Source organism: Mus pahari, chromosome 8, assembly GCF_900095145.1.
Source record: "Mus pahari chromosome 8, PAHARI_EIJ_v1.1, whole genome shotgun sequence".
Taxonomy (NCBI): Eukaryota; Metazoa; Chordata; class Mammalia; order Rodentia; family Muridae; genus Mus; species Mus pahari.
In genome coordinates this window covers 52,631,599-52,656,699 of record NC_034597.1, presented here as the reverse complement: position 1 = coordinate 52,656,699, position 25,101 = coordinate 52,631,599, and the positions used below count along the sequence as shown (strand labels likewise).

At 37.1% G+C, this 25,101-nt stretch overlaps 1 long non-coding RNA gene across 2 annotated transcripts in view; it reads left to right on the top strand.

The window, feature by feature from the left end:
• The window catches only part of LOC110325192, a 50,002-nt gene that overhangs the window by 16,432 nt on the left and 8,469 nt on the right, over nucleotides 1-25,101 (top strand). Inside the window, exons 1-2 of one of the 2 annotated variants that reach the window (XR_002380725.2) lie at nucleotides 14,022-14,223; nucleotides 19,452-19,547. This is a non-coding gene — a long non-coding RNA (uncharacterized LOC110325192). Of the gene's footprint in view, nucleotides 1-14,021; nucleotides 14,224-19,451; nucleotides 19,548-25,101 lie in introns of those variants that run through there. The other variant, XR_003844381.1, reaches the window with a different exon arrangement.

Below are 25,101 nucleotides of genomic sequence, written 5' to 3'. Positions count from 1 at the left end.
CTCCAGAAGAGTGCATCAGATCTTGTCACGGATGGTTGTGAGCCACCATGTGGTTGCTGGGATTTGAACTCTGGACCTTCGGAAGAACAGTCAGGTGCTCTTACCCACTGAGCCATCTCACCAGCCCCAAGAATTTATTCTTAAACCTGTATCTGACAGTATATTCTAATGTTCTGAACAAAATTACCTTTACAGAACAAAACTGGGTAACTAGGCTTTCTTTTGATCTTCCTTTTAGAAATAATAAAACACAAGTATTTTGGAGTATTGGAATCCTAGGAGTCAGAAACCTCTGCTAAACAGTTTTGTGATCTTATTCTTCTATCAGTGAAAGAGTCATTTAAAAATAATTTTATTCTACCCTTCACACTTCCAAAACTACACTCTTTTTTTTTTTTTTTTTTCCTAAAATTACCCTGACCAGAGCTCTATGCCTGATTTGGACAAGAACATTCTCCTTTGCTTCTTGGGAAGCACGCACAGTTTTGCTTGTGTGTCTTTCCTATGGTAATATGTTCAATGTGAGACCTGCCCTCTTAACAGACTACAGAAATGTTCTTAATGTATTCTGAGAACTGGGGTACTTTCGAGTTCCACCTCCTGCCAAACGAAAGGACAACCAAAAGGGTAAAGACTGGCTATTCTTCAGAGGTGTGAGTAGTTTCATGAGGCTAGGCGGGATGAGCTCTGTCTTATTATAATTGAAAGGAGCTTGCGTTTGGAGGTTGGATGTTGTGTGTAGCTTTTGCCACCTTGACTAAGTTCAGGGAACCGGCCATGCTCCTAGCCCCCACCCAGAGAATATTGGGTCCATGGATGAAAAACACAGACACACACAGTTGTTCAATTTCAACTTGCCTTTTTGGCATAATTGCTGGGTGCTACTTATCTCTTGCCTGGAGAAGCATGCCCTTATCAATACTCTTAGCTACGCACCTCTCCACCTGCCCTCCACTTTAGTTGCTCAGTTACATTTCATCACTGCTCAACAGCTCCAACTGCCCACCTGTAGAAGTGGCCTGTGGCCACTCCACCTGAGATCTCACATGGATGCTTGGCTTTTTTCTCTCTGAAGCATGATGACCTCTCCCTCTGCTTTCCTTGCGGGGACCACGAAGCCCCGCCTACTCCTTCCTCCCAGCAATTGGCCCATGGCTTCTTTACTTATAGATCAAGAACCAATTGGGGATCAGGATATTAGCATCAGACCCATCCCTACACTTGGAGCCATATTTTACTTCAGGTGTTACCATCGTTTGTCAAAGTGGGCCACACTCCCTTGATGTTCCAGCTGGGTGTGAAGACTAATGTTATTTTACAGCCAGACAGTTTGCTAACCTGGGCTGAGTGTTACATGCCTGCAGTCTCATCAGTTAGGAAGCAGAGGCCTGGCATCATGATTGACAGGCCAGCCTTTGCTACATGGTGAGACCTTGTCTCAAAAACAACAACAACAACAAAAACAAAAACAAAAAAAGAATTCATAGACAGCTAAAAACAAATTACTACTCTTTGGAAAAATAGGGTATGTATGGCTCTATTCATAATATTAAATCACTCTGTTTGCACAGTAAGAATGTTTTGTGCACTTGTTATGATGAAGTGTGAGCTAATAGAAAAGGATGCTTCTGAACATTCATTCTGAATTCTCAGTTTCTATGACACATTCATGTTCAAGGAAGATAAGCATCAATTAGTCTGTTGCACAGCCTACTATAAATAGCCTTGGCTAAGCTGTAAAGAAAACTAAAGGGGGCATGTTATACAACCACAGAATGGCCTAGAACCTTGCCTCTAAAAGTCCAGCTTGGAACACAGCAGGGGTGGGGAGTGGGGCTGTTTCTATGTGTCTGGAGGATTAAAAGCCACTGGGGGAGGGAAAGACGGGGACTCTACCTAAAATATCATGTTTACACTGAGACTGAAAAAACTGCGTCATCATTATATTTAAAACAATGGAGCATTTACACTAAATTTAGAACAAAACATAACGCTAAAGAAATTTTAGTTTGGGACCAGTTTTTAAGGTGCTTGCTCACTCTTCTAGTAACCATATTTTGGGGGGGGTGGGAGATGGGGAAGAGGTTCAGTAGTCTTAATGACTTCCAAATTTTGCTAGATGAAGACAGATAGCAATGGTGGTTATTTACATTATGGATATATTTAGTACCACAAAACTGAAATTTTAAGTTTTACCACAATTTAAAACCTAAGAGAAAAAAAACTCTTACTCAAATTGAATGTTGTTAACACATGTGAAAGTTTTATTTGATTTTAGTATGCATTTTTAAATTGGCCACTATTATTTTAGCTCATGAATCACCTCTTACTGTGCTTGTGAAGTGTGTGTGTGTGTGTGTGTGTGTGTGTGTGTGTGTGTTTATGCGTGTGTATGTGTGTATAGGATAGGTGGTTATGACCTGTCCGACATGGATGCTAAGAAGCTAGTAAATACTCTCAACCACTGAGTTATCTCTCAGGACCTGATTCCACGTTTTTAAAGCATACATCATCAAATAACCTTGTGAAGAACATTTACTTAGCTGTCTTCACTCCTGGGGCTGTCAGCATGCATGCATGTATGAGTATTCACTATTCTGTCCAAGTTCCCAATTCCAATCAGAGATGGAATAAAAATGCACAATTAAAACACTATAATAGTTGAGATTTAAAAAAAAAAAAGTTTCTCTTTGAAGACCCTACCTAAACATTTATTTTTAAGATATCCTTACTATTAGTCTCACTGCAGCAAGGAAAACCTGGAATTTAAATAGACATACTCCAAAATGATTAAAATAAACGCATTTCCATGGCGACCCCTAAATAGATGAGTGGGACGGAGGCTCTTTTGCTCTCCAAGTCTTTCCTACTTTGCTCTCTAGTTGATGGCTGAAAGATGAAACCTTCAATTCCATAAAATATTAAACTGTAATTTCCTGAAAAGTAGAAACAAACAACAGTATTCAATAATCCTAAAGAGATAAAATTAAGTAATTTTTTTTGAGATAGTTTTCTTATATAGCCCAGGCTAGCTTTGAACCCTTTGATCTTCCAGTCTCTGTCCTAAGTGTTAGAATTGGCTTGTGTGCCACCACCCAACTAATAATGTTATTGCTACCTATAAAAATGTTATTGATATTATAAAAAGACAACCATGAGGCCTTCTTTTGTCAATTGAAAAGAAATGGAGAGGAGGTTTATTGTTAAATGGTTTTCAGAAAACAATGTCTTCCAATTATTCCTAATGATTCCAATCATCCACAGTCTTCTTTAATATATATGCATTAGGTAATTCAAGAGGAAATGACTCCCCCCAAAAAATTCTTGACATAATTTATTTTTTTATCATATGGTTTGAAAATAATCTTGCACTTCAACAACTGTACACACTACGTATTTTGTATCTATAGGATGCAGAAGAGTACATTTCAAAGGGAGTCAGACGGTAAGTAACTGTAATCCCAGTCCTTGGGAGACTGAAGCAGGAGGATCACAAGCTTGAGGATAAGCTTGGCTACATAATAAGACCCTGTCTGCCAAAGGAAAACCGTGGGGGAGGAGGTGGGGTGAGGAAAGAGAGAGAGGACTGGAGGACCAGGAGACAGCAGGAAGCCCTCAAGCCCACTCTATAGCCTTGCAGCTTATTAAAAGCCTACAGCCAAGGCAAAGCAACTTTGTGTTGTTTCACAAATGGTGTAACTTCTAATTTAAACATCTCTATATTTGTTTTTCATATACTTCTCTTCTAATACGGGGAGATAAAGTAAATTGATTAAATTACATAGACTTGTTTCCTATCACAGTTACCACATGCTTTATAGTTTCTTTCAGTAGAGCATGGTATTTACTCTCCTGACTTCTCAGAGACTTAAATGGTAGCAGATGACAGCATCAAATAATTAAACATCAACAACAAAAATTTAAGGACTAAATAAACATGGTACTCCTCTGATGACAAAGTATTCCATTAGAGCTACAAACTCACCTTTTTGAAGTAAGTTTCTTCCGAGTTGCCTTTAACAGTCAATCTACTTTAAAACAGTAAGGGTTGCAATATATTTTATCTTATTTCCCCACAGATGTATTCTAATGAGAACCTTACACATGTAGCATTCAACTCAAACGTCCTGAAGAACTGGTCACATATCTTCTTTCATGTATCCTAGAAACTGTAGTTCTAATTTCATTTCTGTTTATTAAAAATAAACAAGTCAAGCTTGTAGACTCCTGATTTCCTGTCCTCCTCAGCTTCCAGGACCGTCCCAAATCACCAAAAGTTCTCTTGTCATCGGATGTAATCTGACATTTTCTACACATCATGAAGTTTTATTCTTCAATTAAAAATCTTTTATTTATTTTGTGTACATGTGTGTGCAGTATGGGAGGAGGTGTCTGGGGATGAAGCTCAGGTGGTCTGGTTGGACAGCAAGCACCTTTTGTCCCTCCGTTTTTTAAAACTTTAGTTTTACAAAAGTAGCAGGGTAGCTTTATCAAAGTGCAGGGTGCCAAGACTGACAGCGGACCACACGAGTGACAGTACTTAAGGGCCTCAATTTTTTTTTTTAAATAAATTGACAAGAACAGATTCATTTTTATTATTTATGAGTCTAAATTTGCTTCCACAAATACAGGAATTTTAATAGATGGGAGTACCAACTGTTAGGATATATTCCAGAACATATATAAATCTGGCTATCACTTTTTGAGAGGGGTCTTGTCCTGCTAAATTACAGTCTAACCAGGGGTGGGGGGGGGACATGTGGAACATGTTTGTTTTCATAGCTTCAGGGGCTACTTGGACAATAGGTTCAGTGAGAAAGGGGTATGTTTTAACTCTAGGATTCTGTGGTTCCAAACCCAAATAAGCTAAGTCCCTTCTAGTTTCTCACGAGGGTTACATTATATTACATTACATCATTACATTACATTACATTGCAGTGTTTACAAAGCACTGTTTACTGCCTTGTCCAAAGTCAGCATTTCCACATCAACTTTAGAAAGTAAATAACTGAAAAAAAAATGAGCTCATCCCCTTTTAAGTTATTCTTATTTGTGGAGAGTAAAAAGTTAATTAGCCTTCAAATCTTAATTTTTAATTTTAAATGAATTTAACTACAGTCCATGGCGGTTTGTAGTAAATAAATTAAGGCAAGATGACACATACAGGAAAAGATAAATAAAGAACTCTTAGGCCTGTATCCTGAACAGAATTAGAGTTGGAAATGCTGTAGATATGAATTTGCACTTCTAGAAACTAGGGCTATAAACAATGCAAGGTTAATTTCCCAAGACAGAAATATACTTCCTGGCACGTATGTAAATACCCACCACCACTGTGCAACTTAGTCTAGTCAACTTTAGAAGTCACATGACAAAAGGTAAAGTATGCACATTGGTGTTTCATGAAACAAATCTATCCAACTTACACAATAAATCTACACCTAAACAATATGTTCTCTTAATATGATCATCTACAGAGATAGCTCAGCTGGTAAAGTACTTGCCTTGAAGGCATGAGGACATGACTTCTGTACCCAGAACTCACATTAAAAACAACACAGGCATGTGCAGTTGTATTCCAACATTGGGGAAGTGGAAATGGGTATATCCCTGGGGCTAGTTTCAAGCTAGGAAGAAAGGAAGGGAGGAGGGGAGGAAGAAAAGAAAAGAAAAAAGAAGAAAAAGGAAAAGAAAAGGAAAGGAAAGGAAAAAGAAAACAGTGGCCAGGACCCAAACCCAAATAATGGCACCCAGTGTTGGCCTCTGGCTTCGACAAGTAGGTTCACACACTTGCATCTGCCCCTGCCACAGGAGAAAGCATACAATCCCATATTGCCACGGACCCACCTCACCCTAGAGAGGGGTTCTCAGGAAGGGATTTCTAGGAGTGGCAAAAACAAATAAAGTCAAATTGTGGGTCCAAGCTGAAGGCCTATATTCTGCTCAAGACAGCTTGCCAGCTTGCTCTCTGTATTCTGCTCTGCTACAGACAGCTCTTACTACTGTAAAACCTCTCTTGCAGATCAAAAGCCCACTTTTTATTTTACATACCCATTCAGTCTTTCAATCCACCTCAGTTTTTTTGATTCTCCCATGAATCAACATCCCTTGACCTCAGCCCCTTGATGCTCAGAGACTGCAAGCATATAGACAATAAGATAGCTGAGTGGGACCCCACCCTGAAATTACTATTCCAACCACGCCTGGACCAGGCTGGCCCTCTAGAATCCACTTTGTAAGCATAGACAAACAAAACTAGGTGGGATCTTGCCTTGCAGCTACCACTCCTTATCTCTTTATCTCCTTCCTTAGTCTCTTTCTGACAACTGGCTCATAGCGCAAGCAGTCTCTGTTCCTTTAGATCTGTAAAGCTCCTTATACAATTCACATTGCATCCTTATAGTTTACATAGTTGAGAAATTATGTATTTCCAAACTCATGTTTTCAGTGTTCTTTCCCACAGCCTTCGGGGCTGTCCTGACTTTCACAGCTGTAAGGTCACAGCATTCTACCATTTTGCTGAGACATAGACATGCCATCCTCTCCTGGACTCTAACTGTCTCTAATTATCACAGAGATATTAACCTTGGCAGAAAGGATATTCCTTGAAGGAGGAATGTGAAAATATGTACATTATTATACAAACAAACCTTACGCCCACAGCAATCATCAATACCTGTGGAGACCCATGCCCTGCTGGCTCCATTCCAGGGGCAGGAAACCATGCCATATGTCTCTTACATAGCCAAGGCATACTGGGCACCATACTATATAAATACCTTCTGAGAAGGATTTCTTTCTAAGAAAGGGATATTTGCTATAGGGGAGAAATAATCTAAGTTATTTGAACAAACTAAATATCAGTCTAAAATAAATCTAAAATTTAAGTAGAATACTTAGATGAGTATTCACAGGATTAGAATACTTAGATGAGATTTTACAGGAAAAGTTCTCCATATTCCTACTGACAAATTACGGTGTGATCTCTGGGTATATAATTTCAGTGGTAGAATAGATGCTATATTTAACCAGTTCTTCATCTTGAGATTTGATACTTTGTAGACCTTAAAAAAAGAATCTTAAAAAAATAACCTGGCGCACGCCTTTAATCCCAGCACTCGGGAGGCAGAGGCAGGCGGATTTCTGAGTTCAAGGCCAGCCTGGTCTACAAAGTGAGTTCCAGGACAGCCAGGGCTACACAGAGAAACCCTGTCTCGAAAAACCTAAAAAAAAAAAAGATTTTGGGCTGGTGAGATGGCTCAGCGGGTAAGAGCTCCCGACTGCTCTTCCAAAGGTGCAGAGTTCAAATCCCAGCAACCACATGGTGGCTCACAACCATCCTTAACGAGATCTGACTCCCTCTTCTGGAGTGTCTGAAGACAGCTACAGTGTACTTACATATAAATAAATAAATAAATCTTTAAAAAAAATAACCTATGAATTTCTATAAGCAAATCAGTACACTACAATACTTAGTATTGACTGTTTTTTTTTCTACCACATTTTTCTATCACAGCCACATAATACATAGAAGATGGCAGTTTGCTGGCCAATGAGGTGGCTTGGTGGGTAAAGACACTTGTTGCCAAGACTGATGACCTTAGCTTGATTCCCTGGATCTGACATGGTATGAGGAGAGAGCCAACTTCTCCAAGTTGTCTTCTGACTCCATATGCATTTGGCAAATGTGAGTCCCCCTCCCCATGACACATAATACACATAAATGCTTTAAAAACAAACAAAGACAATGGCTGGTTACATGTTTCCTATTGTTGTGCAGTTACACAATTATAAAGTTAATGGCTGTAAACAATTTTGAAGGTCAGGAATCCAAAATGAGTCTCAGTATCACAAAGCTAAGACGGCAGAGCTGTGATCCCTCCGAAGGCTCTATGAAACCCCTTTTTAGTTTCTAGAGCTCACAAGCTATTCCTTGGCTCCAAACCTTCCATCTTCAAACCAGCAAAACCTGGTTGTGCCTTTTTCACCTCTCTGATGCTTCTTCTACCACACTTAAAAACCTATAGTGATGGGGTCTACTCAGATAATCTAGGATAATAGAGTTTTAGACCAGTGATCTTACTTTCAAACAGAACTTGAATTCTCTCTTGACATGGTGTGGTTATGTATTTAGGTTCCAGAGATGAAGACACAGCTATCTTTGGACATTCTGGTAGGGTGTTTGTTTAGTCAGAGAGATGGCTCAGTGGGTAAAGTGCTTGCTGCCAAACCTAACAACTTAAGTTCAATTCCAAAAACCACGTGGTTCTTTGGCCTCCAAATGCACTCACTCTATGGCACTTTTGCATGCCTCCCTCCCCACCAAAAAAACCTGATTTATATCCAGTGTGAGCTCCCCCGTATTGCAAGGTTTTCACAACACCCTGTACTTTCTTGTTACTGCTGAGAGTTGTGATTTGTAAGATTAGTAATGTGTTTTTACTCATTAGACTAGACCATAGGAGGAAAAAGTGTGGTTGTTTTATTCACCCTTAACATACTTGACAATTAACAAAAATAAAAACTCCATGCAGCACAGAGTAAGTGCTAGTTACCTAGGAATGTTTACCTGCATGCTGAACTAATAATTCCTTTTCTTGTATACCTTATTTCATTCTTGTTGCCTCCTCTTCTCCAAGTTCAAGTGCTCAATAGTTTGCCTGGACAGTTCTCTCCAAAGGAGTTTCTCCACATCTCTCTGTTCTCTGAGTAATCTCATTAAGAAAATTTTGTGGGTTTCTCTCAAAGATTCATTTTATTTTTAATTATGTGTATGTATTTGTATGTCTATGTGAATGCAATGCTGAGATGGAAGTATTTATGTGTTTATTTACTTTTACAAAACAATGGAGGAACTGAACTCAGGTCCTCTGCAAGAGCAATAATTATGCCCCCATAGCCTCTGAGCCACCTCTCCAGCCCTTCATTTAGAAAGTAAATTTCTAAAATACAGATCTCATGTTGATTGGGCAGAGCAGTGGTGGTCCATGCCTTTAATCCCAGTACTCAAGAGGCAGAGGCAGGTGGATCTTTGTGTGTTCAAGCCTGGTTCACAGAGCTAGTTCCAGGATAGCCAGGGTACACAGAGAAACCCTGTCTCAGAAACAAACAAACAAACAAAAGCAAAAACAAAAACCAACCAAATTAATTTAAGATTTTCCAATTGTATCAATATAAAAATAGCACATAAAACCATTAATGGTCTAACCTCTATCCAGTTGAGCAGGCTGACTTTGCTCTTTGCTTTCAAAGATACCCAAGCTACAAACTATAGCAGACTATCCAGCTGTCTGAAATGCCAGGTTCTTCTCAACTGTTCCATCTTCTTACACTCTAATGATTCTACTTAAAATGCCTTCTATGGGCTACCTCTCCTTTACATTATATACTAACACAATTTATTCTAATCCCAGTGTGTTCTCTACCAAGCTTCGTTCGACACACAGTCTAATTACTACCTCCTTTAAGTTTCCTGTGTTACCCATGGATTGCATGATCTTCCTCTATTTTTAGGATATAAGTATTTGGAAATTTTATCTTTCACTGTATATTCAAGTGTCTACTAAAAGAGATTACTCTTTTTTGTCTCCATCTCCAATTCTAGTTTGAATTCTGGTAAATGTTTGTTCCATCCTGTATGAGAACATATATTAAAACCCACAAAGAGTTTATTTCTCAGAAATCTTCCAATCAATTGATAAAACATTAAATTAAAAGGGGCATATGTATAAAAATGTTCATTTCAGAATCTTAATGCCAAAAACTAGAAATAAGCTAAATGTCCAGGAATAGAAAATTCTAATGATATATCTCAGAGCAATCTAAAATAAAGATTGTGAAAATTATATAGTAACTCATATGTTTATGGCATGTTAAGTGAAAAGGGATTAAGAGGACTATGAAACTATATAATTATGTATATAGACACTGACTAAAAGGGAACATGAAAACTATATGAATTGATGGTGTGGGTGTGACTTCATTTCTTCCCCGTGCCCCTCCCCCCACCCCTTTCAGTTTTTCAGGACCAGGGTTTCCTGTGTAGCCCTGACTGTCCTAAAACTCCTTCTATAGACCAGATGCCTTGAGCTCATGGAAGCCTGCCTGCCCGCCTCTGAGGGCTGGGATTTCATTTCTTTTATCCAGAACTTTTATGTCACTGTAGTTGTCTTTCAACTATATGTAAGTTAAAATTAAATTTATATCCTTTACAAATTACAAGATCTGTGTATAAATATTTGTGAGCATACACACACACACACACACACACATACACACAAATATATTTCTCAGGACTGTCTCCTACAAGCTGCAAGAAGCAGATACTCCAGTACCAGTAAGCATACTGAACCTTGGTCCCTAAGATCATTTTCCACTAACATGGAAACAGGCCTTTTAAAAAGGAAAAGGCTTATTCCATGGAAAAGCAAACTTAAGTAAGAGATAAAAATGTACTATCTCATTATACAAGCAACTAAGGGAGTGCTTTTTAAAAATAAAAATGAAGTAATGTTAACAGAAGCCACAAAGGGAAGTGTTTCTACTAGTTACACATAAGCAATTTGAATATCAAAATAATTATATAGTTTAACCTTAGAGGTGAAAGGCAATGGTATATGTAACCTACCCTAAGTAGGTGATTCAGAAAAACAGTACACAAATATACAAATAGAAATGTGAGCGGAGTGGCTGGAGATGGCTCAGGGCTTAAGAACACTTGTGCATTTTGTACAGGATCTTTGTTTGGTTCCCAGCACCCACAGGTTGGCTTACAACTCCAGTTCCAGAGGATCTGATACTGTCTGTCTTCTGACCTCTAAAGGCACCAGACATAACATGATGTACATAGGCAAAATACGCATATAAAAAATCTTAATTTTGAAAAATATTTGTAGATGGATATCATAAATGAGAATAAGCAAATACAGAAGTGGAAAAACAGGAAATCAAATGTACTCATGTAGATAATGAATAGTAAGTAGGGAAACCAGAAGGGCTTTGTTTACAGGAGAGTGCTGTAGGCTGAAACTGAAGAGGGGCTGTGGGTTTGTTCAATCATCTTGCATCCATCATATAAACTGTATAAGCAATTATGAATGCTGCACATAAAAGGAACTTCTGATGAAAGAAACAACAGGAACATAAAAGGGTGCTGAAAACTGGGTACAGTGGTACTGGGAAAGCAACAGGTAGAGCTCTGAATTTGAGGTCAACCTGTTCTACATCGTGAGTTCCAGGACAACCAGAGCTATGTAGAGGGACCTATCTAGGAGAAAACAGAACGCCAGACCATCAAACCCAAACCTGCAAACCGCTAAACAGTTTTTAAACAATCTGCTGTTTTCAAGTTACTGTTCAAAATGGTTTCTGATTCTGATGTTGAGTCTCTCTTGAATGAGGATGCTTTTACAGTTTTAACTAAATAAGTTAATATCCTGAAGCCAGTGTTCCATTAGTTGCACTTCCTTTGTGAAACAGTAGGAGGGCGGGGGGGGGGGGAAGCCCTGAGATTTCAAGACTTGTTTTCCACAGTATCCACATTTACTNNNNAACAGTTTTTAAACAATCTGCTGTTTTCAAGTTACTGTTCAAAATGGTTTCTGATTCTGATGTTGAGTCTCTCTTGAATGAGGATGCTTTTACAGCCTTATCTAACTAAGTTTATATCATGAAGCATTTTTTCTATGCGTTGCAAATCCTTCGTGAAACAGTAGGAGGGGGGGGGGGGGGGGGGAAGCCCTGAGATTTCAAGACTTGTTTTCCACAGTATCCACATTTACTGTTCGCTGGCTGGTGATTGCATCCCAGATTTTAAACGCAGCTTGGGTCCTACTCTCTGACAGGAGTATACAGAGTATCGGTGTATACAGAGACTTAAACTGAGAGGGTGGAAGTGGGCAGACAGAGAGGATTGGGCCATTCTAAAATACAGATGGAAATGTACACCCTGGTACCAAAATACTAGTTACCACCTAAAGAGTAGGGTTCATTAGTCTCATAAGGTGTGTCATGTTTTGGAGTTGTAAAATTCAGATTGGATACTCTTCCAAGTTTTTAAATCCCGAGAGTGATGATCTGATAGAAAAATCTCCTTTTTTTCCTTTTGAAATTTAACTCGGGAATTTGCACCCTCTTGTGGTGGAAAGATAATTTTCCCCATTGGCTTTCTGTTGACGCACAAAAACTTTGTTACTTGATTTTGGTTTCTCCCATTTTAATGACTCAATAAGGATTTATGATTTGTTAAGATTTTAAACAAAATGGGACTTAAATATTCTAAATGAGATCGCCATACAAGTTTTAGTCGGAGCAAATGTAGATAGCTGAACATGTCGGTCTTGATCTGGTTGCTAAAGTCCTTTTCCAGTTGTTCCTCACTAATGCAAACCATGGACGCCTTCTCCAGTGCACTTCCTCTTTAGTGCTTAAGTTTCATAGTCACTGTTTTAATGGATATGATAACAAGATGTATATTTTTTTTAATGTCAAAAGTTACAATTCTGCAGGGTGTGGTGGCACAAACCTGTAATCCCAGCACTCAAGAGACTGAAGCCTGGGCTACAAAATTGAGTTCTAGGCCAGCCTCAACGCCATAAAGAAGATATTTTTTAAAGTTACGATTTATCACAAGTTTTTATAATAAAAACTAGAGCAAACATAATAATATCCCTGATTTTTAAACTGTTGGGTTCTTTTTGGAAAACAATATTTGACAGGGCTGGAGAGATAGCTCAGCAGTTAAGAGCACTTGTTGATTTTGCTGAGAGCCCAGGCTTAGTTTTAGCATAGTTCCAGGAAATCCCTCCTCTCTTCATGTTTGAAGGCACATATAAGATGCACATACACACATGTAAATAAAACACACAAAGTCATTTTTTAAAAATCCATGAGAATCAAGGAAAACATAACGAAACACAGGAGCAATGGCAGTTTTTCTTTTTAAAAACTTCATCTTAATTAGCGTAGTGGACGGGACGATGTCTTGCAAGCAAAGGATCAAAAGATGATTTTGTAAGAAAAATTAAAATATTAACTTCATCATTTTTTTTGTCCTGTTATAGAGTCATTTTTAAAGGCGGTTTACCTAGCTTGCTCTCACTAGCTGTAAGACGGCAGAATTTCTAATCGGAACATCAGGTATCATCAGACATAAAACAAAACTAATACCTACTTCATAGAGGTGTTGTGGGCAGTGAGACGCCTGATCCACAAAGCGTTTGATACAATGTGTACCACATTATCAATACCCAGTGGCTCTTAACAACTTTTTCAGGGCTTCATACAACGGGAAACCTCTCTGGCGAGTCCATAATTTACTCTAGCAGTAATTTTTTTTTTCTTTTGGAAAAGTACCCTAGTGACGTCCAAAAGATTGTACATCTTCGGCTCCAATCCAGAACCGAAATCTCCAGTTCAGAATCCAAAGGCTTGTGCATAGTGGGCGGGTCGCACGCCTCGAGGTCTGGGGTGGAGGGAATCGTCCGGGTGTGACAGCCGCCCGCTGGTCCTGTGATTGAACCGTAAAATTCCTACCTCGTGAGGTGGTTCTAGGCTTAGGTGTGACAGATCTGGGAGGCGCTGGAGGAGGTCGAGAGCGCGACGGCGATGCGCGGCTTTAAGTTCCTGAGTGGCCACCCAGGGTTCAAAGGCGCACTCGGTGGCTTGGAGTTTAGTTAACGGTTTTTGTTTTGTTTTTACGAAACTGTTAAGAGAGACCCTGATTTGTTTCATCACTAGTGTGTCACCGGAGTAGCGTCCGAAAGCTGACCACCTCCACGGCCGCACAGGGGCCACGCAGGCACGCACACAACAAGCGCAGGACCCAACGGGGACTGGAACCGAGGAAGTAGAGAGCCTTGCGCCACGACGGTCCTGCGCATGTGCCGGGGGGGGGGAGAGGGAGGTAGGAGTTTCCGCATGCGCAGCGGGGTCGCGCGGGGGCGGGTGGGGGGAGGCAGGGACAGCTGTGGAGCCGGCCCGCGTTCCCGGCATGCCCCGGGGCGGCGGGGTTGGCTCTAACGAATTTGAATGAGGAGTCTCAGCGCTTTCGGCGCCATTTTCGAGTGATGCCTGATCTCATCAATCTAGCGGGAGGGAAGGGATAACCTGTCCGAGCGTAGCGCGACGCTAGGATCGCGCCGGAAAACCCCCCAAAAAATCATCAAAAAATTTAACTTAGACCAAAGGGCAGTCGGCGGGGCTTCGCCAGATGCGGCGCAGTCGGTAAGAGCCTCAAGTAGCGAAGAGGGTCTCGGGAGGCGGCCGCGATGGGACCGGAGGACCGTGAGGGGAACAGGGACGGGGCTCGGGGGTCTGCCCTCACTTTGGCGGCAGAAGCTTCCCCCGGGGGATCCGGCCGCTGTAACTTGGGTGTCTTCGGGTGGGCGGCGTCCGGCCGCGCTCGGGTGGCGGGAGCGCGGAGCTGGGGGAGGGGAGGCGCGGTTTGAGCGGGACGCGGCCGAGCGGCCGCCGCCCGACCTGTCAGCGCGAGCGGCCGGGGAGGTAGGCCGGCGCGGCAGGTCCGCTCGCGCCCCGGGACAGGCGGCCGCCCGCCCGCCCGCCCGCCCTCCCCGCTGTGCACGGCGGCCGGGGCGCAGGCCGTCTCCTGCCGGGAAACTTGGGTCGCCGGAGAGACGGTTGCCCGCGGCCCCCGAGGTGCGCTGCGGAGCGCGGGGAAGTGGCGGCGCCGGCCGGTCCCGGTCCTGGTCCCGGCCCCCGGGCGCGGCGGATGGATGGATGGCCGCATCCAGCTGGGTCATTTTGTCGTTGCTCTCCCGGCGGTCCCCCCTCTCTCTCTCTCGAGGGGGGGGAGGGGTGTCGGGGTGAAGGGAAGGACGGGGCTGCGAGCTCGCGATTTCCTGGCGTCGCGCTCTTAGACGACTTTTTCCTTCTCCGGTCCTTGAAACGCAGCGTCTCGAGGAAAAGTAGCGTGGAACTTGGTGTCTCCTGCGGACAAGCCTTTGCACCTACGATTTAACGGTCATTTTGCAGTCCTCAACTTTGCTTGGGAACTCTTGACGCTGAGGCGGAAGAAAGCGGAGTTCTTTCCTTTGGGGGGTTCGTTTCTTTCTTTCTTTTCTTTTTTTTTTTTTTTTTTTTCTTCGTTGGCTGTTGGCTTTTTGTCAACCCAGAGTCGACAGGTCTTGAATGGGCCAGTGACAGCTTTGACTTTAGTTAATGCTCGCTAGGTACTAGTCTTTGTGAAGAGTCCACGTTAAACTCTTGTGTCGCTTTCCTCCCGCTTAACCCCTAGATTAACCCTTAGCTCTTGGGTCGTTCTGCGGGAGGGTCGCACGAACAAGCCTTAGGGATCCTCTGCAGATGCTTTGCAGCTTCTAGGTCATTCGCTGAGGACTCAGGCTTCCGGGGACCCTCGGTGACTTGCTATTCGGAGCAGGCCCCCTACAGAAAGCTTTTTCCCTCTGGAATTTTATCAGAACCCTGGATTTGGTGTGTGTCTGGGAAAACTGGGGGACCCGCCCTCATTTAGATCCCTTCCACAAGAGTAGGAGCTCAATGTGATGTTTTTCAAATTGAGTCTAACGGAGCTCCCAAACGCCGGGCTTCTTACCCACTGATTGGCTGGAAGGAAGCGGGACTGGGGGGTTTGAATGTTGATCCCGGAGCTGATAATTCTTGACCTACCGAAAAACTATGTTTAGTCAGAGAACTATTCAAATAGATACAAAATGTAAAATCGGAGTTTTTTTTCTAAGTTAGTATATAATAGAGTTGTTTCTTCCGTAAATGCCTTTCAAATGGTTCTGAAATATATATTTAAATATAAAACTAAAGGGGTTGTTTTCAGAAAACTGTATTTCTGCTCTTGCAGTTATAAAGCATTTCTGTTCTTCATTGGTTGAAAACTTCTCCGAAGGAAGGATCTAAGGTGTTTGGTTTTTCCTTTGATAAAATTTTTCCGTCTCAGCCTTCGAGTATTTATTGGATACATAGTATGGGAGAATTGTTTCTTTCATTTCATTTCTGTTCATTTCAGTGAACTTTAAATTATCTGTTCTACATTTTTTTTGTAGAAATTGAATGTATTCTTAGAACTTTGCAAATCTGTTTTTAAATGTTTTCTAACTTGGCCTTTGCAGTGGATTTAAAAGTTTAGTTTACAAGTCATTTATGTTTCTTAGTTGAGAATATAATAAGTAAATATGCACAGGTGAGCATATATATTAATGCATTCCTTTTACAAATTCATTATAAGAGAATGTGTTCTATGGAGTAGTGGATATGTGTTGGTTTATTTGATTGATTTCAGTTAGTTTTTGTTTAGTGTTACTTGAGACAGGCGTCAATATTTATTACCCTGCTTGTCATTCCTTTTAATTCCATCTTGATAACAGACAGGGTGTGGTTTTCAAAGAGTAGATGATTTTGAAAGGAACTTTTACATTTTTTATATCTTACAAATAATTGAAATTTTGAGGCATTATTTCAAGACAAACATGCAGTTAGAAATATTCAAATGAAAACATTTTCATAAATGTATGGGCTGTAAATTAATTTATAATAAATACATTCTATTTTGTATTATTTTCATGATAATTACGTTTACTAAACCCATAATCTTTTTTTTTTTTTTTCAGAATCTGTTTATTTTGGATCTTTTCCTAAAATTATCTATAAAATTTGATTTACTAAAATTATAGATCTCATTTCTATTCTTCATGTAATCATGTAAACCGTGTCTTGCTTTTTACGGTTGGCTTGTTTTTGCATTTTAATTTTTATTCAAATTATGTGACTGGAAGAGAATTATGGGAGTAGAAGAAATCTTTAAATTATTTTTTTGACACTTCCATTTATGGGATTTGTATTATATTATGATATATGTAAAATATATCATAATTGAAGATTTTTTTCTTTTTTCTTTAATTTGTATTATTTATTTAAACTAATTTTTGTAATAATTTAGAATACACTAGCACCTAAATAAATTTCACAACATTCAAAATATTTTCATGTTTTATGTACTACTAGGTAGAAGGGAGAATTCCAATAAATAATATACCTACTTATTTAAATGTTTATATGCAGTTATCTGTGTTTTTTTCCAGAAACTGATTACTCTAATTTTCTATTCTTTCGTGAAAGATGCAAAAGTTATTTATTACCACAGGAAAACAGCACTGAAGAATGGTGCTGATAGAGTTCTCCCGGCACTCCATTTACTATTGTAGGAGAGTGGGAACAAAAGTATCAGTTTCCCTAGTAGCATTGATTTTCATTTGTTTTGTTCTTTATACTAGTTCCAATTAAAGGTCTAATTTTAGACAATTAAAAAAAGCCTATTAACTTGTCTTCAGTGTACATTTACAAAATTTATCCTCAAGTTTTTATATACCATTAAATTAGTATCTGTTTTAATGTTTATTAGGAACCAAATCTAAGGATAAAATTTCAAGGTAGTATTCATGTTCTAATTCCCATGTTTTCTTCTCTTTTGTGTGCTGCTTTTTAATTTTTGTTTCCTGAAGACTTGTGTACAAGTCTTATTCGTGTATTTATTTGTGTTTAGTAACCAAAAAGTATGTTGACAAAGTCTTCAGTCTAGAACTATTGGTCAGGTGATTGAGTTTACAGAAAGGAATTTCCAGACTATATTGAATATTTCTTCAATAAGCCTTCAACAACTAGATTTTAAATTTACAGTTATTGGAAATAAAGTTAATCTCAAATCGTAAGATATTTCTAACCTTAAAAGGGCTTTTGTCTTTTTTATTTTCTTTTGTTTAATGACACTTAATCCCCATGTTGATTTCCTTTTAACCCCTTTTATGAGAAACAGTATGATTATAATTAGAACAGCACATTTTAGAATTGTAAGACTATGCATAGTTTACCCTTTTTATTTTTTTAATTGCACAAAATTTAAAAACTATATGTTTTGCAATTAATTTTAGCATATAATTAGAGTTCAAATTTTGATTTGCTGTAATTTTGTGGTCTGAAATCTCATAAAACTAAAGGAAATCAGTAATAAAATACCACTTTATTTCAACTAAGTGTTGAAAAATGAAATAAAGCATTTACTTTCAAGAGATTACACTATAGAACCTTAAACCATGTCTTAATTGTCTTAAGAGTGATAATGTCTATTTTAAAATGTTGCTATTATGTAATATCTGATTGTTAGTATGTACAAATGATCATAAATTCTGTAAATAATGCTTTCTAGTAGTTAAGTTTTTTGGGTTTTTTGCCTTTATATAAGATGCTTTAATGGATTTTTCTTTGAGACAGGTTTCAAGTAATGGAGTTAATAAATACGTGTGTGTGTGTGTGTGTGTGTGTGTGTGTGTGTGTGATTTATTCTTAATACTTTTCTCGAAGTTTTGAATCTAATGTGCTCTTATTTAAGCCTGTCTTGTTTAAGCAAAGAAATGTCACACAGGAAAGATTTGTAATGTTTTCTACGTATAAACAGTAAACTAATAAATACGTTTTACTTTGAGATTTTTCTTTCACTCATAAACATTTAATATCCAAAACTTTTGTTCTTTATTATCTAGTATTCTTATACTACTTAAAAACATATATTACTATATGAAAATTTAACATTTAGTTTTTAATTGTTTTGTTATTTTTAAGGTTGTAGTACCTATATTTCAGTGCACTCAAATTAAAAAAAATACTTTATCGTTTGAAAAATATGCGTTTTTCCCATTAAACAAATATTTAGCAACAGACATAAAGGGGCTTTTGGTATTCATTATTTATTTCTCGCTTCAGCCACTCTTAAATAAAAGTAGAAAACTCCTACAAAGCATTATGGTTCATATGTAGTATATTTACCCCTTTGGTAATTTAATAATTTGTTCTTTTAATATAGTTGTTACCTGTTAAGTCATTAAGATTCAGAAAGGGTGGAACAAATGAAAAAAATAAATAAAGTTGCATTTTCACCTCTATTTGGAAGCATTAAAAGGTTAGTCTAGTAGTGGCCCATTTATTTCTCATTTGTTTAAAATTTTTAAATTGGTAGAACTGTAATAAAAGATTTGGAAATGTTCATTCGAGTGTAGGAATACTAAAGGTGAGAATAATAGTAATTTGTCATTGATTCATTTAGTAATTTTAGGGGAAAGGTAGTCAAATTTTATCTTTATCCTTGTATACTTTTAAGCCATACAGATTTTAGAATTACAAAGAATATTTTTTATACTCTTTCTCAGTTCTTTCATAGCTACTTTGAAAATGAATGTCATACAGAGAAATGAAAGCAGAAACTTACCTGATTTTTTTTTTTTTTTTGAAGAGGCTTTAGGTGATAATGCCTATTACTTGTTCTTAATAAGTTATTTTTTGTTCTAAAAACATTTTCAGAACAGTGGTTCTTTGAGCATTGTCAAGATGGATTAGATCAACTGGAAGGAACTACAGGAGATATTTATCTGTTGAGTGTCTTCATGCAGTAATACATGCCATTTTTATTGCAGATTCTAACTGTTAGAAGAGTACCAATTCTGGAAAACAACCAAAGTTTCTTTGAATGAATGCCCACGTAATGCATTGGAATATAATAAGAGATTAAGGTATAACTAATGTTGTTTGTTTGTTTATTTATTTTTCTTTCTTAATTCTACAGCCTACCCAAGAACTTGCTATGAATTCTAAGCTGGCCTAGAGCTACTAATTTTTCTGCCTCAACCTCTTCCTTAGTGCTGGGATTGTAAATATGTGCCAATATGTCTGCTTTATACTAACGAATTTTCAGAACCTGTCATCATATATCTTTGTAATATAATTGGACTTAATAGTAATTCTGAAACATTTGAATGAATTAAAATAAATAAGTAAAGAATAAACAGAAATCTTGTGAATTGGCTGAATCTTAAGTGTCTGGCTTGTTAAAATTCCAGATTTTTAACAGCATAGTTATGTTGTAGATCTATCTGAACTTACCTTCCCCCACCCACCCCCTAATAAAGAACAAAGTCTATAAGGTGATTTTTCTTTTTCCTGAGGGTTGTTACTACAGTGTGCTATGTAAAGTATTTCATTATGTAGTGGGCTTTATTCTTACAAAATAAAGTGTTTTAAAGTCAAGTGGAATTTAGTACTTGACTGTTTGACAAGTGGAGAAGTAGGTAGAGTCTAAAAATTAAGAAAATTTGAAGTATTTCAAGTACCTTCCTAACCAAGTCACAGTTTGGTTGAAACTGAAAAGGCCCTACTTTCTTAAGCAGAAATAAGTATTTTACTCATACATACTCAATGCATGTTAATATCAAAAGTTACGGCAGTCTAAAGATAAAATTATAGAACATTTAAACTTTCGATAACTACTACCTTAATCTCAAATACTTATTATAGTCCAGTTTTTTACTTGGTTTTTTATTTAGTTGAGCATTTCAGATAATGTTCAGCTTAAACAATTGTTATTTCCTAGATGGTAATCTGGTATAAAAATGAATATATTGCCGGGCAGTGGTGGCACACACCTTTAATCCCAGCACTTGGGGGCAGAGGCAGGCGGGTTTCTGAGTTCGAGGCCAGCCTGGTCTACAAAGTGAGTTCCAGGACAGCCAGGGCTATACAGAGAAACCCTGTCTCAGAAAATGAAAGAAGGAAAGAGAGAGAGAGAGAGAGAGAGAGAGAGAGAGAGAGAGAGAGAGAGAGAGAGAGAGAGAGAGAGAGAGAGAGAGAGAGAGAGAGAGAGAGATTGACATTATTACTAAATATTGCTTGGTTAGTGCTTTTCTAATGAAGTATTAGCCGTAAGTTTAGTGATACTTGTTAAATAAAATGACATTTGCTAAACTATAACTACTTTTCTTTGTTGACTGTGAATATAAATATAAATAACGAATAACAAATCTCAAAGCCTTTATTTTCTTTAGTGCAATTTAATCTTAAGACTAAAATACAGTTTTCCTGCCCATAAAACCTTTTTCTTTAAATAGTTTAAATATTTTAGAACACATTCTTAGGTGTGTTTAAGAATGCTAGAGTGTCAAGACCCAAATTAAATTGTTAATAAACTGGAGTTTGAATTTTTATATTATGAGATAGATAATCCAGAAATGCACATTTGTTAATAATTGAGGTAATATAGAAATGTTAAGAGGTAAATAGAAATCAGAATTTATATCTGATAACTTTGAAAATAAATACAAAGTATAAAATGTCTTTATAACTGATTTTTAAGTTATGACAAAACAGTTTTGATGTGTGGAGAATGAATAAACTTTTCCTCTATCTTACCCAGTGTTTTTTAGGTTAGAGAGTATTAAGATGAAAATGGAGTGTATATCTTTTAATCCAGATAATTGACACCGTTTTAATGAGTTAAATGAGGGAGAAAGCAGTATATGAGTTATAGTGTAGGTGATGATTTAAATGCGTGGTTGTTTCGAATTTAGAGTTTAAAATGTATGTACCTGAGAGTCTTAGAATTTATTCTTTGAACCAAATATTTGACATCATGTTATTGTTCTCTCTACAATTATAAACTGGCTTATGAACATAGGAAATTTAGCTTGTTAAATAATTTAGTATCTTTTGAAAGTGATAGTACAGATATTAAAATTTTCCTTATACTTGACCACTTCTGATACAGTAAGAAACCTTAATTTGGCTAATAATAAAAGCTGTTACAGTTATAAATGATTAGGTGTCCTTTAACCACCCTTTAAAGGACATGTTGTAAATCAAATTTGCAAATCTTTCCAATTCTCTCTTAAAATGTGGTTTATTAGGTAAGAATTTGAGGACAGAAATTTATTGAATTGATTTAAATGTTTTAGTTAAGATTGTTCTCCAGTTATGGTTAGTTATATCTTGAATATAGTATTTTTACTTTCAGTTAAAGGCGTGATCAGGGTTTCAGGAAAAATAATTGCCCTTAAAGTACAGTTGTACTATCATTATTTCTATCTTACTGAGATATTTACATTACAATGAAGAAATATTTTAATAAACTAGGATGGGGCTAATTTAACATCTGTTGATGAGGGTCCTTAAAATTGAAGTATTGCAAAGATTTGCTAAATAATAATAAAATTAACTTGAACATTTTAAATGTTTATGTGAAGCAGTTTTGTACATGTATATATATTCTGTGGTTTTCTAAAAGTAACAAATATCCCTTGTTTGTTTGTTTATTTTTTATTTATTTCAAATAAGGCCTAATGTATCAGAACTGATGCTTTCTGATCGACATTTTTCAACAGGCAATATTTAGTTAATTCTAAGTCTTCAATTTTTTTTAAATATGACTTTGAAATATGATTTCTGTTCTCAGCACTATGAACCCCACTTTGGACATTTCATTATCAGATATTAACTAGGTTAATGTTATTTTGCTATTTTGATATAATCATTTGAAAGAAAATATGCAGCATTTTTCAAATGTGATTTCTAAAATTAATCCATTATTATTTCTATATATCCAAATATTATAAATTGGGTGGTGGTGGTACATGCTTATAATCCCCGTACTTCAGAGGCAAGACTGGAGGATTTCTGTAAGTTTTTGGCTGGCTTGTTGTACTTAGTGAGTTCTAGGACAGCCAAGGCTATACGGAGAAACTTGAAAAAAAAAAACAAAAATAAGCAACTCAATGTTATAAATTATATTACAAATACCTTTCATACTAAATAAGTATATTCAGAATTACCATGCTATCCTATGAATTTTTTAATAGTTTATTTCTAACATTCTTCACTGACAATTTAAGTGGAAAAAATTTTTATTCATTTTGATAAAAGATTGTAGTTTTTTAATTGTTTTTGCAAAATGCCTAAATTTACTATATTGCTACATTTCATACTTTTAATTTTTAATTTTAAGAGGAGGTATTACTTAAATTTAATATCTAGTTCTAATCTATGTTATTTTGTTTTTTAAAGTGTTGAAAGATAACTTGCATTTAAAGTTGAGGTCCTATAAATACCATTTTAAAATATTTTAACAGAAATTCCTATTTATCTTGTAGATTAATAACTTTGGGCGCAAGTATTTAGCTGTAATACACATATTTAACATAGATACAGTGGGAATTTTTCGATATTTGTGATTTTTAAATTTTTATCTTATTACTGTGTGTATGGTGGGGGTGGTACATGCACAGAGTTCAGAGAACAGTGGAGTTGGGACATTCAACTGTACATATTTCAGGGATGAAACTCAGATTGTTGTAGCAGGCAATACTTCAGCTGTGGGTTTTGTTAACTCTTTTAGGCTAGGTCTAGGAAGTATTATTACAAGTGGTAGAGCACATGGCAAGGCCCCAGATCAATTCCTGAAAGGGAAAAATATATATATTGGCTGAATACTTAATGCTGTATTTATTTTTTGCCATTCTAGACAAAAGGCCTTGTACTAGCAAACACTCTACCACAAAGCTATATATCCAGTGGTTGAATCTCAGGGGGGTGGTGGTTATTTGGGGCTTTTGGTGAGAGGAGGTAGTTGGTTGATGTTGTTTTTCTAAGTAGTATATTCAGGTCGTGTGCCTGGGAGGAAGCCAGGGCATTTTGTGAGCAAAAGTACGATTTTTTTTTTTTTATTGGAATTTGTACAACTATGGAAGTCTGTGCACTCACTGATAAACGGTTAAAACTCTTCAGAGAGATTTGATAAGCCAGTAGTTAAATATAGCCTTAGAAAGTGAAGACTGTTAATGTGTTAACTTTCTAAGATATATTGTCGGTTCCCTTTCTAATAACCAAAACAATAATTTTGTCTTCTTTCTCCACCTTACCCTTTTTAAATTCCTTCTTAAATAATTTTATCCTATGATACAACTGTACTTGTTAAATAAAGTGTACAGAAGCACTTTTTCTCTCAGAGTTGGATGCATGTTTTTCTTGAGTGGTGCTTTTTAAATAGTAGGAGTATCATGGGGGAAGAAGCAAGTGTCACCACCATAGCAGTTGTCCTTGTCTCTTGAATTGACGTTGGATGATTGCTGTTGCTTGTCAGCTAGCTGTACTGCAGAGTGCTGTTAGTGTGTAATCATAGTGCCTAGGAAGTTTGCACACAAGTGGAAAGGCTTCCCATATGTGCTTTGAGGAATGGTCGTTTTGAAAGATACTTTCTTTTCAGTGCATCCTTAAGAGAATAGTAAATATTTGTGGTTTTTGGACTTTTTTAACTGTTTATTCAATAGTGTTATATTTCATTTTTATTCAAGAAATTTCACGTTAGAGTTGAAAATTCTACAAATGTGTGCTTTTTTTATACTTTTAAGCTAATAGAATAAGAAGACTTAACTAATAATTAAGTTGTTTGTACCACAGATTCAGATATATATTTGGCCACTTTGGAGTATTTCTTTGACAGTATGTCTTTGAGGACATTATCTTCCTTTTGTAGCCTCAAATAAAGAAGGCTGAATTATTGTGAGCTTCACTATAATAAAAACATTCTATATTTCATGTTGTCAGTCATTAGAACCAACAGAGGCCAGAGGTGAAAATGTACATGTTGTTATTCTTTTTCTTACCCTTAAACTTTTATATTTCTAGTCATACTTTTATTTCTTAAAGTGATACAATATCCTGTTCTGTATCTTTTAGAAATTAGACTTTGTAATTTCAAGTGATACAGTTTTGTAGACTTGTACAAGTTTAATTTAAACTTGCTTCAATCTACATGTTTTTTTCCTCTTTCAGTCCGAGGTAAGTGAATACTAAGTCTCTGTTAAAATTCTGGTTTCAGTTACAAGACTGATAGAAAACTACAAGTGATGTTTCTTTTTGTTCATTGCTGGCCTAATTTAAAGGTGACATTTGCAGTTGTATTTTTAAAAGATACTCATCATTTCTCTTTCATTGTCTTCATTAAAATTGTTTCTGATCCATCTCTATGCTTAATGTTTGCTTTGCCAGTCAGAGTAAACTCACAATACCATTTCTTAATTGTTCTTACTAACAAAAATAGCTTTTGTCATATGGTATGCTTATCTGAGTTAATTGAGACCACGGTCTATTCTGGAAATTAAGCATATTAACTGTAAGGTGTAATTGCTTTTTTAGGCTAGTACTCTTTTTTTTTTTTTTTTTTTTTTTTTTTTTATTGTTTACTTTCTCTTCTAAGTAACAATTGTGGAATGGTTAATATAGTATGTATGCCAGGCTGGC